Source organism: Peromyscus eremicus, unplaced genomic scaffold (assembly GCF_949786415.1).
Source record: "Peromyscus eremicus unplaced genomic scaffold, PerEre_H2_v1 PerEre#2#unplaced_105, whole genome shotgun sequence".
Taxonomy (NCBI): domain Eukaryota; kingdom Metazoa; phylum Chordata; class Mammalia; order Rodentia; family Cricetidae; genus Peromyscus; species Peromyscus eremicus.
This window is the reverse complement of record NW_026734344.1, coordinates 417,433-431,837: the sequence shown is the minus strand read 5'-3', so window position 1 is coordinate 431,837 and position 14,405 is coordinate 417,433.

The following is a 14,405-nucleotide window of genomic DNA, read 5'->3' as shown; positions in this document are numbered from 1 at the left end:
TATGATTGAAGATTGGATGTAAGTCTGCATCAGAGTGGGAAAATGGAAAATTTTCAAACCAAATGAAAGGTAAAAGCCTTTTAAATAAATATTGTGTGATTTCTATTCTATACCTAAAGTAAGCTGATTTCCTCTAATTGTTTTATAAGTCATAAGGACTTTTGAAAACAAATCTAGCCATATTTTATGTGTATATTTGTATGTGTGAAAGAGCATATTTTCCATGTGTACAGATGACACAACAAGGAGCATATCAGATCCCCTGGACCTGGGAATATCAAATAGTTATAAGCCTAAAAACTTGGGTGCTGGTATCTGAACTCCTCCAAGAAGAATACTTGCAGAGTGACATGCACAGTACTTTTTATCCAACAAACTGAAAGTCTTTCACAGTTTAACCACAACAGAAACCTAAATAAGGAAATAAGGAAATGAATGATCCCTGGGAACCTAATGAATTGGTATTAAGACGTTGGGTATGGGATCAGGTAGGCTACCTACAGACTTTCTCCACTCTCTGTTACCCAAGACTCAGGGTCATCCCAAGGGCTGAAACAGAACTGCAGCTTCTCCTTTCCCTTTCCATGTCCCCTCTGGATTCCAAAAATCATTCCCACCTACCATTCCCTACTCACTTCATATCTGAGTCACATCACTCAAAATGAACAGACACTCCTGGCTCAATTATTTGCTACATCTTCCAGAATGCCAGTTAAAATGCCTGCAGATCTATGACACCATCACTTACCCTAGACCTTATTCTAAGAGTTGCCCTGACCACTGGAGTAGAAAACCAGAGGCATCTTCCCCTCTGCCCTCTCCATGTCTTCTGTGGATCCCTAATATCAGCTCCCCTGCATTTATTTGCCCCCAGCTTCCAACACCACCAAGCCTTCTCCCTTGAACACAACAGCCAAGAAGGCCAGGGCAAAAGGCACTACTCACTCATCACATACTCTGAAACTCCAAAGAACAAAGAGAAACCCAGAAACAAAACTTCAATCAAACCAAGATGATGTTAGAAACCAGAACCTAGACTTATAATCTCCCCAACCCAGATGCTGAGCATAAGAACATAGTAACAGTCAGGGCAACATGGAACCAACAGAGCTCAGCTATACTATCACAGCAGGCCTTAAATTTTCTTTTTTTAAAAAGATTTATTTTTTTATATATACAGCATATATGACTGCAGGCCAGAAGAGGACACCAGATCTCATTATAGATGGTTGTGAGCCACCATGTGGTTGGTGGGAATTGAACTCAGGACCTCTGGAAGAGCAGTCAGTGCTGTTAAACTCTGAGTCATCTCTCCAGGCCCCTAAATTTTCTAACATAGCAGAAATACAAAAAAAAGACCTTAAAACAAACTGTATGGAGATGATAGAGGTCCTTAAAAAGAAAATAAATACCTTAAATAAATTCATGAAAGCACAAACAAACAGACAATTGGAGGAGATCAATAAATTCTTCCAAGAAAGCTAGAATAACAGAAAAAATTGCAGTAAACCAATAAACAACTTAAAGCCAAGATAAACCAACAAATAGCTGAATAAAACAAAACTGTTTAAGACCTGAAAATGGAAAGAGAAACAATAAAGAAAACAGAAACTGAAGGAATTCCAGAAATGAAAAATTTAGGACTACAAATAGTACAAAAAGTGCAGAGTCAAGGTTCACCAATAGAATAGAGAGATAGAATAGAGAATCTCATTCACTGGGGATACAGTAGAATAAATGGATATATCAGTCAAAAAATGTTAAATATAAAAATTACTTGATGCAAAACAACCAAAAAATCTGTGACATTATGCAGAGACCAAACTTATGAATGACAGGAATGAAAGAAAGAGATAAAACCCAGGTCAAATGTCCAGAACATATTTTCAATAAAATTATATAATAAACATTTCCCAAGTTAAGGAGGTGCTGATGAAGGCACAAAGAAGCATGCAAAACACCACAGAAATTGGGTCAGAAAAGAAAAATCCCTTGTCACATAATAAGCAAACCAATAAACATACAGAACAAAGGAGAATATTAAAAGCTGCAAATGAAAAAAACCTAGTAACATATAAAGACAGACTTATGAAAATTACACCTGACTCATCAGTGGAGATTCTAAAATCCATAAGGGCTTGGACACATTGATGCAGGCTGTAAGTAACCACAGAATCCATGCTGAATTACTATATCTAGAAAATTTTCAATCATCATAAGTGAAGAAAATAAGATATTACATGATAAAGTAAAATTTAAGCAATATCTATGCATAAATCAAGAGTTACAGAAGGTACTAGAAAAAAAAAATCCAACCCAAGGAAGCTAGCTACACACATGGAAACACAGTAAATAAATAATATCACATCAGCAAAAACAAAAGAAGGGAAATAGAAACACACACACACACACACACACACACACACACACAAACATACTCTCATTCACATGCTATCATCACCAATAACAAGAACAAAATAACAAATATTAATAATCATAATTCCTGATATGTCTCAATATCAATAGTCTCAATTCCTCAATAAAGATGCAAATTAACAGTATGGACTCAAAAAACAAAATCCGTCCTTCCACTGCATACAAGAAACACACTTCAACATCAAGGATAGATATTTGTGAAAGGTGAAGGCTGGATAAAAAATTTCAATCTATTGGAACTAAGAAGCAGGCTTGTGTAGCCATTTTAGTATCTACCAAAATAGATGTCAACCAAAAATTAATCAAAAGAGTTGGAGAAAAATACTCCATATTCATCAAAGGACAATTCCACAAATATGACATTTCAATTGTTAAAATCTATGCCCCAAACACAAGGTCACCCACTTTTGTAAAAGAAACACTTATACAGATCAAATGACACATTGATTCTCACACAGTGTTTGATAGTGGTAGACTTCAATACACCACTCTCACCAATGGACATGTCATCCAGATGAAAACCAGAGAAATATTGGATCTCATGGATTTTATAAATCATATGAGTCTAATAGATACTAAAGAATATTCTACCCAAAGAAAAAGAATACACCTTATTCTCAGCACAACATGGAATTCTCTCCAAAGTTGATGACACACTGGGACCCAATTCAAGCCTCAACATATACAAGAAGATTGAAACAACTACCTGCATCCTATCAGACCACTATGGATTACAACTACAAATTAAAACCAAGCAAGCCAAAAAAAAAAAGCTTCCAAACTCATGGAAAATGAACCAATCTCCACTGAAGAAAATATGTCAAAACAAAAATAAAGAAGGAAATTAAAGACTTTCTAGAATTCAAGGAAATAATACATAATGTATGCAAACTCAGGGGACACAACAAAAGTGCTGATATGAGGAAATTTCATAGCACTAAGAGCCTATATAAAAAAGTTCAAAGAATGAAGAGATCTCATATTAGCAACTTAACAGCACATATGAAAACTCTAAAACAAAAATAAGTAAGCATAGCTAAGAGGAGTGGACAGGAAGAAACTATCAAATTGAGCAAAAAAAATCAACAAAAAAGAAACAAAGAAAAATACAAGGAGTCAATGAAGCACAGATTTGGTTCTGTGAGAAAATCAACAAGACATACAAATCCTCATTCAAACTAAGAGACACAGAGAGAATATTCTAATTTACAAAATCAAAAACAAAACTGGCCCTTAAAAATCTGGAGATTGCAACAATCTGGAGGTAAATAGACTCTGGGGTTCCAATTTCAGCTATTCAATGAGTCATAGCCTCACTGCTTGATATCCTTGAGATCATTAAACTAATTAAGCACAGATTTCCAGTGTTGTGGTAAATATAAAGTGAATTAAAGAGTAATTGCAATCATGAACATAGAGAAACAATACTCAATAAAAGATTTGCAAACTGATTCCAAGAATACATCCAAAAGATCATCCAAACTGATGGAGTAGGCTTCATCGTAGAGAGGCAGTGATAACTCAATATATAAAAATCAGTAAATGCAATCCACCATAAAAATATACTGGAAAAAAAACTATATCATCCCATTAGACACTGAAAAATCCTTTGACAAAATCATACATCATAAAAGTCTTGGAGAGATAAGGGATTCAAGGTAAATGCATAAGTGTAATAAAGGAAATTAACAACAAGCCTATAGTTAACAACAAATTAAATGGAGAGAAATTCAAAGTAATTGTACTAAAATATGGAACAAGATAATGCTGTCAACTCTCTGTAGCTACTCAATATAGTACCAGAAGTTCTAGATAGACCAAAAAAACAACTGAAAGACATAAAAGAGATATAATTTGGAAAGGAAAATGTCAAAGTATTATTATTTGTAGATGATATGATAATATACTTAAGTGACAATAAAATTCCAACAAGGGGACTACAGCTGATTAACACTTTCAACAAAGTGGCTAGATACAAAGGAAACTAAAAAAAAATCAGTATCCCTCCTCTAAAAAGTGACAAACTGACTGAGAAAGAAATAAGGGAAACACCCTTCACAATAGCCTCAAATATTATAAAACATGTTCAAGCAACTCTAACAAAGCAAGTGAAATACATGTGTGATCAAAACTTCAAAGTATTTGAAGAAAGAAATTGGAGAGGATATCAGGAGATGGATAGATCCCCCATGCTCATGGATCAGTAGGATTAACACAGTAAAAAGGCCACCCTACCAACAGCAATGTAAAGATTCAGCACGATCTCCATCAAAATTCAAACACATTTGTTTGAACACCTTGAAAAGACAGTTTGCAGATTCATATGAATAACCAAAAGAACGGAATAGCTAAAATAATCTTGAACAATAAAAGAACAACATGGCATTGTTAGTAAAAAAAGACAAGTTGAAAAATGGAATCAAGTTTTTAAGACCCAGACATAAATCTATAAACATGTGGACACCTGCTTTCTGATAATGAAAATAAGATCTATGAAAAGGAAAAAAAGACAGCACTTCCATCAAATGGTGCCTGTCAATCTGAATTTCTGCACGTAGAAGAATTCAAATAGATCCACTTTCATCATGCTCGACAAAACTCAAGTCCAAGTGGGTCAAAAACCCCAACATAAAACCAGACACACTGAAAAGGATACAAGACAAAGTGGGGGAAAGCCTTGAATGCACTGGCTCAGGAGACAACTTTCTCAACAGAACACTAAAGTCTATAATTAATAAATGGGACCTAATGAAGCTGTAAACCTTCTATAAGGCAAAGGACATAGTCGATTAAAGAGGCAGCTTAAGGAATGGGAAAAGATTTTTAACAATTCTATAACCAATAGAGGCCAAATCTTAAATATATGCAAAGAACTCAAAAAAAAAAAAAAAACAAAACAAGATATTGAATGCTACGGAATAATCCTTCTGTACATTGTGACTAAGTAGTACTCTCATAGGTTAATTACAAATTGACTGGCCTATAGCTGGGTAGGAAGAGGTTGGAAGGGAGAGTCAGACTAGGAGAATTCTGGGAAAAAGAGTTCAGAGACAGATGAGTCACCAATCAGACAGAAAGGAATTAAGACACGCCAGAAAGGTAAATGCCACAAGCCTCTGGGCTGCACATAGATGAATAGAAGTGGTTTAATTTCTGTTATCAGAGCTATTTAGTCACAAGTTTGAGCTGTAGGCTGAGCACTTGTAAATATAAGCCTCAGTGTATTTATTTGTGAGCTGCAACCAGGAAAAATACATGTACCTACCCTTGAAAATCTAACTAATTAAGAAAAAAATGGAATATGGATCTAAGCAGAGAATTCTCAACAGAGGAATGTCAAATACCCAAGAAACACTTGAAGAAATGTTTAACATCATTGGCCACCAGGGAAATTTGAATCAAAAATACTTTTAGATTCCATCTTAGATCTGTCAGAATGGCAAATATGAAAAACCCATGTGACATGTCATGCTAATGAGGAAGTGAAGCAAGGACAACACAACCTACTGTGTGTAGGAGTGAAAACTAATACAGGCACCATGGAAATCAATACCATGGTTCCTCAGAAAACTGGGCATCTATTGACCTCAAGACTCAGCTATACCACTCTTGGGCATATACTCAAAGGATGTTCCATCCTACCCTAGGAACTCTTGCTCAACTACGTTCATTTATGAGGATTTTATTCATAATATCCAGGAACTAAAAAATAGTGAAGATATCCCTGAACTGAAGAATGTATAAAGAGGATGTGGTACATTTATATAATGTAAAATTACTCAACTGTTAAAACAATGACATCATGAAAAAATTAATACCTCACTTTTCACTGCTAACATCAACTATTGTCAGAGTAAGAAAGTTGAAACTCCTTCTTGGCCCTCCCTTGCTGTGCTGTGAATACACCTGGCTTTACTGTTCATCTGTGAACTCAAATCTTGCACAGAACCTCTTCATTTTAAGTTCCCAATAAAAGTCAGAGAGATTGGAGGAAACTCATTCACCCTTTTATTCTTTGTTTTCACATACCAGTCTAGGCCCTGCCTGGAGGCAGTTGCAAGACTGTCTTCAGAGACTGGGCAGCAGAGTCAGCATTAAATTTTTAAACAAGTTTCAATTACGTATTGTGAGAGAAACCTGAGCTACAGAAGACATTAATTTGACCAGTGGTTCTCAATCTTCCTAATTCTGTGACCCTTTAATACAGTTCTTCACATTGTAGTGACCCCCACAACTGTAAAATTCTTTTAACTACTACCCCATAACTATAATTTTGTTACTGTTATAAATCATAATGTAAACAACTGTGTTTTCTTATGGTCTTAAGCAACCCTTGTGATAGGGTTTTTTGACACCCCCAAAGGGAGTCATAATTTCCAGATGGAGGACTACTATTTTAAGCTGATATTAATTAGTTAACTTAATTAATTAATTAACTTACACTTAATAAAAAATAGAATGAAATTTTTAGTGATTTAAAAACACATTAGGAAATAGAAACAAATATTCATTAGAGCAGTAATTCATTTAAAGAAAATAAAATTTAAAAATGATACCAATAATTGACTTTAAATGATAAAAAGAATTGAAAGAATAATAGGCTATGCTGATGTTGAAAAAGAGTAGTCACTTTCCTGTTAAAGAAAATGCCTTTAGTAAGACTTTGTATGACTTTGTCTCATGTAAATTATTAGCTGCTGAGTGCTGTAAGCGGACACAGATTTACAGCCAATGGCCTGTGCCTCAAAACTCTAAGCCAACTTAACTGTGTCAACCAGGATTACACACATCTTCATGGGAGAGTTTGCTGTTGGAATCTAAATACTTAGTAGCTATCTTCCCAAAACAGTACACCCATCAATTTTGACTGTCTTCATTCACCTGGGAAAAACTAATGCATGCAGGGAAATTACAGAGAAAGTCACTCACCATGCCACATCAATTCTTCAATGTAATGGAGACCCCTGCAGCTCATGGCCTTCACCTTCAGTCTATGACCTAGCTATTGTCTACTCTGTTTCCCCCTACAGTGAACACAGTATACTGTTCCTCCTCTTCTGGCCTGAAGGGAGGAGCCATGCTCCACACACAAATCCTTTCCCTGTTCTGCAATGGACAGTCCACTATGTGACTCAGACTGGTAATTTTAGAACTCTGTAGTGCTGCAGATGTATAAACCAAGATTTAGGATTAGTTAGACAGGAAGATAGCAATGGAAATGCCCTGTGGTGCTACAGACAGGGTTCAAGTCCACCTCAATCAACACAGAAGGCCTTGGCTCAAAACTGCTTTTCAAAAAGACTAGAGATGCCCCTGTTCTAAAATTAATATAGTTTTGTGGCGCACCAGGACTTAATGTTGGCTGTAACCTTTTAATAGTCACTGGAGAAGCATTTAGAGGCCAGGGTTTTTATTGGAGGGAATGGGCCTTTCTGCTGGTTATAAATCAAGGTTGTCCCCATTGTTATGGGAATGTAGCTGGTTAATCCTGGGAAACAAACACTATCATCTTATTTTACTAATCTCTAACAGGTATGGTTAGCATACTACTTATCTTTGGGATACTGGGATGCAGCCCTCCCTTTCCTAAATTCTACTTTGTGACTCGATGTCTCCTAAGTACTGGGAAGCCCTTATACCATCAATTCTATTACCATCAATTCTACTCTTCTACATCACAAGTTAGCAGTGGAGTGCTACTTGACACAGGAGATACTGTTTACAAGCTCCACAAAATTAATTCTGTTATGCCCAGATCACAGGGACCCCTTAAAGACCACCACAGAGACCAAATCCCATGTGTAAAATCAAAGAGCCTTTATTCAAGCTCTGGGGCTCAGTTCCTCTGTCTGTCAAAAGCAGCGGTGAGAGCAGCGAGCCCTGAGCCCAGGCAGGGTGGGATTTTGTTTTAATCAAAGCAGAGGTAGGGATGAGGGGATTTCCTGGGTTTAGGATGCTGATTGGCTGACAAATGTCTAGGGCTATCTGTAAAACAAAAATAGGTGTGTGCTACACTCAAGGACATCTGGCCACCTTATGGTAGGAATGTTAGGAATTTCCTCATCCCTGGGTGGATCCCTGGGTGGTATCTGCTAGAGGCTTTTCCTGCATCTGGATGTTGCCTGCCAATAAGCCTGAATCAGAAGCCATGTCTAGGCCACTACACCTGTCGTGGCTGCTGTGTGGTCAAGCTATTTTGGGGCCCCTTCACAAACACATGTTGTTTTCTAAACCTTAATGTTAAATTTCAAAGTGCAGAACTTTTGGAAGATGTGAGATGAACCAGGGGGTCCTGAGTTTGTCAAATCTGTGTTCTATAGCAGCAACATAAGCACTAAGGGCACCAGCATTTCACAGTGATGTCAACAAGGATATTTCAAAGCACAGTCCCACTCCTAATGCTCTACACAGATACTGCTGGTGGAGTGAAGTTATGCAGAGGGTAATAGCTGGCCACAGAAATTGCAAAGACCACACAGGACCATGCTGAACCACACTGGAGCATGAAGGACAAGCAGGATCATGCTGGACCATGCAGGACCAAGCAAGAACATGACAAACTCTGCATTTGGCCACATGCACCCAGCAGGCCAGGAGAGGACCCAACATACTGGCTCCCATGACTCACCTGACTGCTAGTCCCAGTCTGGGGATGGCAGCCCCTCACTCACCATGTTGTTGTTTTCCAGCTCACCCACGCTCCCTGCTCAGCTCCCTGCAGCAGCATTCATAACACAGCACACAAAACCACTGGTGTCAGCTTCTCTTCAAAGCCGAGCCTGAAGCCTGAGGCAGGAAGGACCCGGCACAACTTCTGATGGACAGTTTCCTGGAGTGCCTGATTGGCTGGTGAGGGCTGAGTGACAAGAGCACCTCCCTAAGGGTTACACTGTGCTTAAAGACACAGCACAATGTTTTCTGACCCTGCCTTCCACCCCAGACAAAGACATTTTCTAGATCAGCAGAGATATATGTTTCAATAGCACTTGTTCCTGGCTCCAAGAGCAGACCTTGCTGTCTTCCTGCTTTCCATAGATACTTCCTTGCACACCCCACTACCCTAAGTGTAGTGGAGTGACTTCCTGTCACACAGGTGGAAATGTGCCCAGAATATTAACAACTAAAGAGAGATTTAAGGACACAAAAATGAGATATTTATTCTGTGGCTCCACACTGAGGTCAGGTGAACTGAAGGTACTTTTTACCTGATTGTCACAGAAACTTCAGACAACCAAGGATGAAAAGCCAGACTAGACCATGAACAAGATAAAGGACTTTCTCCCATCAGAAAGCTGGCTGATGGCTTCATTGCTTTAGGAGTTTTATTCCTGAAATTCAGAGCAAACTGTTGGCAAATAATAATAATAATAAAGAGTAGTCTTCATGGAAAGTTGAATACTTGCAGAATAATGGAGCAAGGAAGAAATTGTTTATGAATTGTATTGTTAGTAAGCACATCTTCCTCAGTGGGCAAGTAAAAACAAAACACAGCTGCATTAGTTAAGATTCTCCACATGATTAGGACTGGTAGAATGAATCTCTCCATGTATGTGAAAAGTGGATTTAATACAATGTCTCACAAGCTGTGCTCCAGGTAGTCCAACAATGGTTGCTATGAATGGAAATTTCATTGAAGAGTCCAGTAGTTGTTCAGTTCATAAGGTTAGATATCTCAGCTGGTCTTCAGTATACACCAAAATTCTAAGGAAATAGACACTAACACTGCTAAAGGAATAAATTAGTAGACAGAGCTATGGCAAGAAGGTGAAGAGAGCTCTTGTTTCAATAGACTTTATTTATGTTAGCTGCTATGAGAGGTGGGATCCAGATTGATGGTGGATCCTATTCTTTGCTTGATAGGGTTTTTTTGGTGTTTTCAAGACAGGGATTATCTGTATACCCTGGAACTTATTCTGTAGAGCAGGCTGGCCTCAAACTGAGAAAATCCAATTGCCTCTGTCTCTTAATTGCTGGATTTAAAGGTGTGCAAAGCCAACAAGCAGCTGAAGGTGGATCTTATCACCTCAAATTATTCAGATTAAAGATGAGTTTTTACCCAACTCTGGATTTTAGTTAATTCTAGAGTTAGTCAGGTGGACTACCAAGAATAACCATCACATCAGACAAAACAGATGAAATAAGAAAGTTTTCTTACCTGCAGGAGGCAAGGAAAGCATGGGAGTTATTTTCAAAACAATGCTTTTTCTAAACAAAGGAAGCATGTGGATTTTAATTAGGAAATCTAGATACGTTCTTGTAGAGTTCTTGCAGTTTTTAAGCATGCTTAGTGAACAAATCCATTTCTAAACATGATCACAAAAGCAGAGGCATTAAGGGACATTCTTGCCTGAAAGTCATGCAGAAACACACACACACACACACACACACACACACACACACACACACACACTATATATATATATATATATATATATATATATATATATATATATATATATATATATATATATATATATATATATATAACAAAAATGATGGAGAGAAATGCCTCTGGTGTGTTCATCTTGGAACACAATGTGTTACCTGAAAATCAAGGAAATGATAATATGAAGATTACATTGGTTTGGAGCCAATGTGACCTGTCAATCTTGATGTTTGTCATAAAATATAACTGTGCCAATGCCACAATTCTCAGATACAAAAAATAGAGAAAACCAACACAGGAAATATCAATAAAAAGTCACCAAACAGCATTGTTTACTCTGCTCCTAGATGAACAGTTGTGAGGAGCTCTATTAACCTCAGAACAAAGCTGCTTTTGCCTCTCAGCAGACTGGCTCAGCAGAAGGCCACAACTGCTTCTGTGCAAGACCAGAAGATTTCATTTGAACTATCCCTGGCTACTGTCAGTCTCAGCACTGTGACAATACTGTAGAAAATTCCATTCTTTTCTTTTTCTAACTTGTTAAAAAAAGTTTTAGTTATACAATGTTTTGCCTGTATGTGTCTGTGCACAGTTCCTGCAGAGGCCAGAAGGTGGGAGATAACTGGGACCAGAGTGACAGAAATGTTAGCTACCATGTGGGGTCTGGCATTGGACCTGGGTCCTCTGTAAAATAAGCCAGTACTCTTAATTACTGAGTCATCTATCTAAGCACATTTGTTTAAACTTTATTACCATAAATTGATAATTAAAAGATATTACATCACTTTCCCCTTATATATACCTTCATTCCATCCCTTCCCAAATCTCTTCCAACTTCTTCCTTGTTTGGTACAGGGGAATAAATATGCTGAAATACATGAATACAATCTGATGCATCCATTTTTTGCTGGTTGTATATATATTGATAATCGGCTGACCACATTGTAGTGGAGAAACAATTAGAAAGCTCATCCATGCCTGATGCTAATTCTCTCAAATGGAAAATAATTCCACTTTTTAATCAGCATCAGGTGTCTGACCCTGACTGGGCTGCCTTGGCAAGAAACATAATCACTAATAGAAAACTTACAGTAGATAAACACCTTAGCAGTTCAGAGCACTGAAGATTCTTTCAGAGCATTGAGGTTCCATTCCCAGTTTATGTAGCTATAAGCTCACTACTATCTGTAACTCCAGCATCAGGGGTTCTGACACCATCTCTTGGACTCCCAGGCCATGATAAGAAGAGGAGACTTAGACCATGAAAATTAGTTTTCAAGCTGTGTGGTAGTGCATTCTTTTAGCACTCCTGACACAGAGGCAGGAAGATCACTATGGGTTTTAAATCCTCTGCTACATAGTCTATACACACAAACACACACACACACACACACACACACACACACACACACAAGTATTGGAAAATTGGGACAATACAATACCTATCAAAGTCATTTCATGTCTCTGCCACTAGTGACCATAGAACCATTTTCAAAAATAAATACTGCTAAGCATGTGAGCACATGCCATTAATCGCAGCCATTGGAAAACACAAACATTTAACAGTGGGCCTCCATCTTACCATGCAACCTCAACTGAGAATCATGAGCTGGGTGTCCCAAAACCAACAAGTCATAAACTAGGACATGAACAGCAGCAATCTTTTATCAAATTGAAGTGGTATACTGTTGATTGGGCCCAAGAAGGTCCTGAAGGCACCAGCAACCTACATGAAGAAGTTGTCCAAATGCCTATGCTTTCTACTGCTATTACAATATCTTCTGCTGCCAAGCACACACCTACAACCTCAAGTGGGGAGGGGATTCTTTAGGATTGGTTGAATGAGGAAGAGAAGACTAGAGCTTGGTTTACTGATTGTTCTGTACATCATGCAGGTACCACCCAGAAGTGGACAAGTACAGCATTTCAACCCCATTCTGGGAAAACCCTGAAAGATACTAGTGAAGGGAAATCTTCACAGTGCGCAGAAGTTCAGGCAGTACGCATGGTCATACCATTTGTTTGGAAGGAGAAATGGCCAAATGTGCAACTATTCACTTATTGATGGACTGTAGCCAATGGAATGACTGGATGGTCAGGGACATGGAAAGAGCATACTTGGAAAATTGGTGAGAAAGACATCTGGTGAAGAAGTATGTGGATAGATCTCTCCAAATGGGCAAAGGGTGTGAAGATACTTGTATCCCATATGAATGCTCACTAAAAGTTGACTTCAGATGAGGAGTTCAAAAATCAAATAGATATGATGACTCTGCAGATAGTCAACCTCTCCTCAGTCATTTCTGACATTGCCCAATAAGACCATGAACAGTGTGTCCTTGTTGGCAGAGATGGGATCTATGTATGGTTTCAACACCATGAATTTCCATCCACTGCAGTTGACCTGTCTAGTGCTCCTGCTGAGTGTCCGATCATCTCATAGCAGAGACCAGCACTGAGCCTAAGATATGGCACCATTCCCTGGGGTGACCAGCCAGCAACCTAGTGGCAGGTTGACTACATTGGACCACTTCCTCTGTGGGAAGGACAATTCTGTCCTTACTGGAGTAGACACATATTCTGGTCATGAATTTGCCTTTCCTACATGTAATGCTTCTGCTCAAACTACTATCAGTGGATTTACAGAATGTCTTATCCACCAACATGGTATTCCACACACTATTGCATCTACGAGGGAACTCACTTCCCGGCCAGAGAAGCACAACAGTGGGCCCACCCATACTTGAAATGTATGATGACAAACTCGCTGATATTTAAATAAATAATGGACCACTAAATAACGGGCATCTCATTCTATATAATACAGCAGAAAAAATACCTATCATTAAATGAACAAAGGCCACAGAAGGAATAAAAGACCAGGAAATTATCATCACTACATGGATTTGTCAAACAGACAGCACATTTTAGTGTCTACCTGAAATGTTACAAAATAGAAACTATAGTGCAGTGATCTCCACCATCAGTCTTGAGGAAACATAGTAATTTACTTCCTTCAAGGCTACAATGAAAAATAAATGTGATTTCTTTTTCTTGAAGCTGAAGACAACTGTGACATCTAAAGTGTTTACCTAATTGTTTACATGAATAGTTTTTCTCTTGCATGAGTTTGTCCCCATTTCCTGAGTCAAAAAGCATACAAATTGGCTTTAAAATATTTACAGCACTAGTGACATGGCTGGGGAGTTAAAAACTATTCATTCCCAGGACCAGGGTCTGATTTTTGAAAACTTCCTGTAATTTCTGCTACAAGATCCAAGGGTTTCATATCCTCAGGAACCACAATGCACAATCACATATCCACACAAACACAGTGACATTACAAAATTAAAAATCAAACAACTCTTTAAACCATTTTTCATGAAGATTTTTTTCTTGTAAGCATTAATTCCTGTAACAGGTATGGAGGCATGTAATGGCTTGTAGCATTTTTCATGATGAATTGGATCATGTAAGAGAAAGCTAACATGTATGCTTGAAGTCACAGAAATCAATCATTCTATGTTGGTGGTATCATTTGGTAAGATTTAGGAAATGTTACCCTGCAGGAGGAAACATGTCA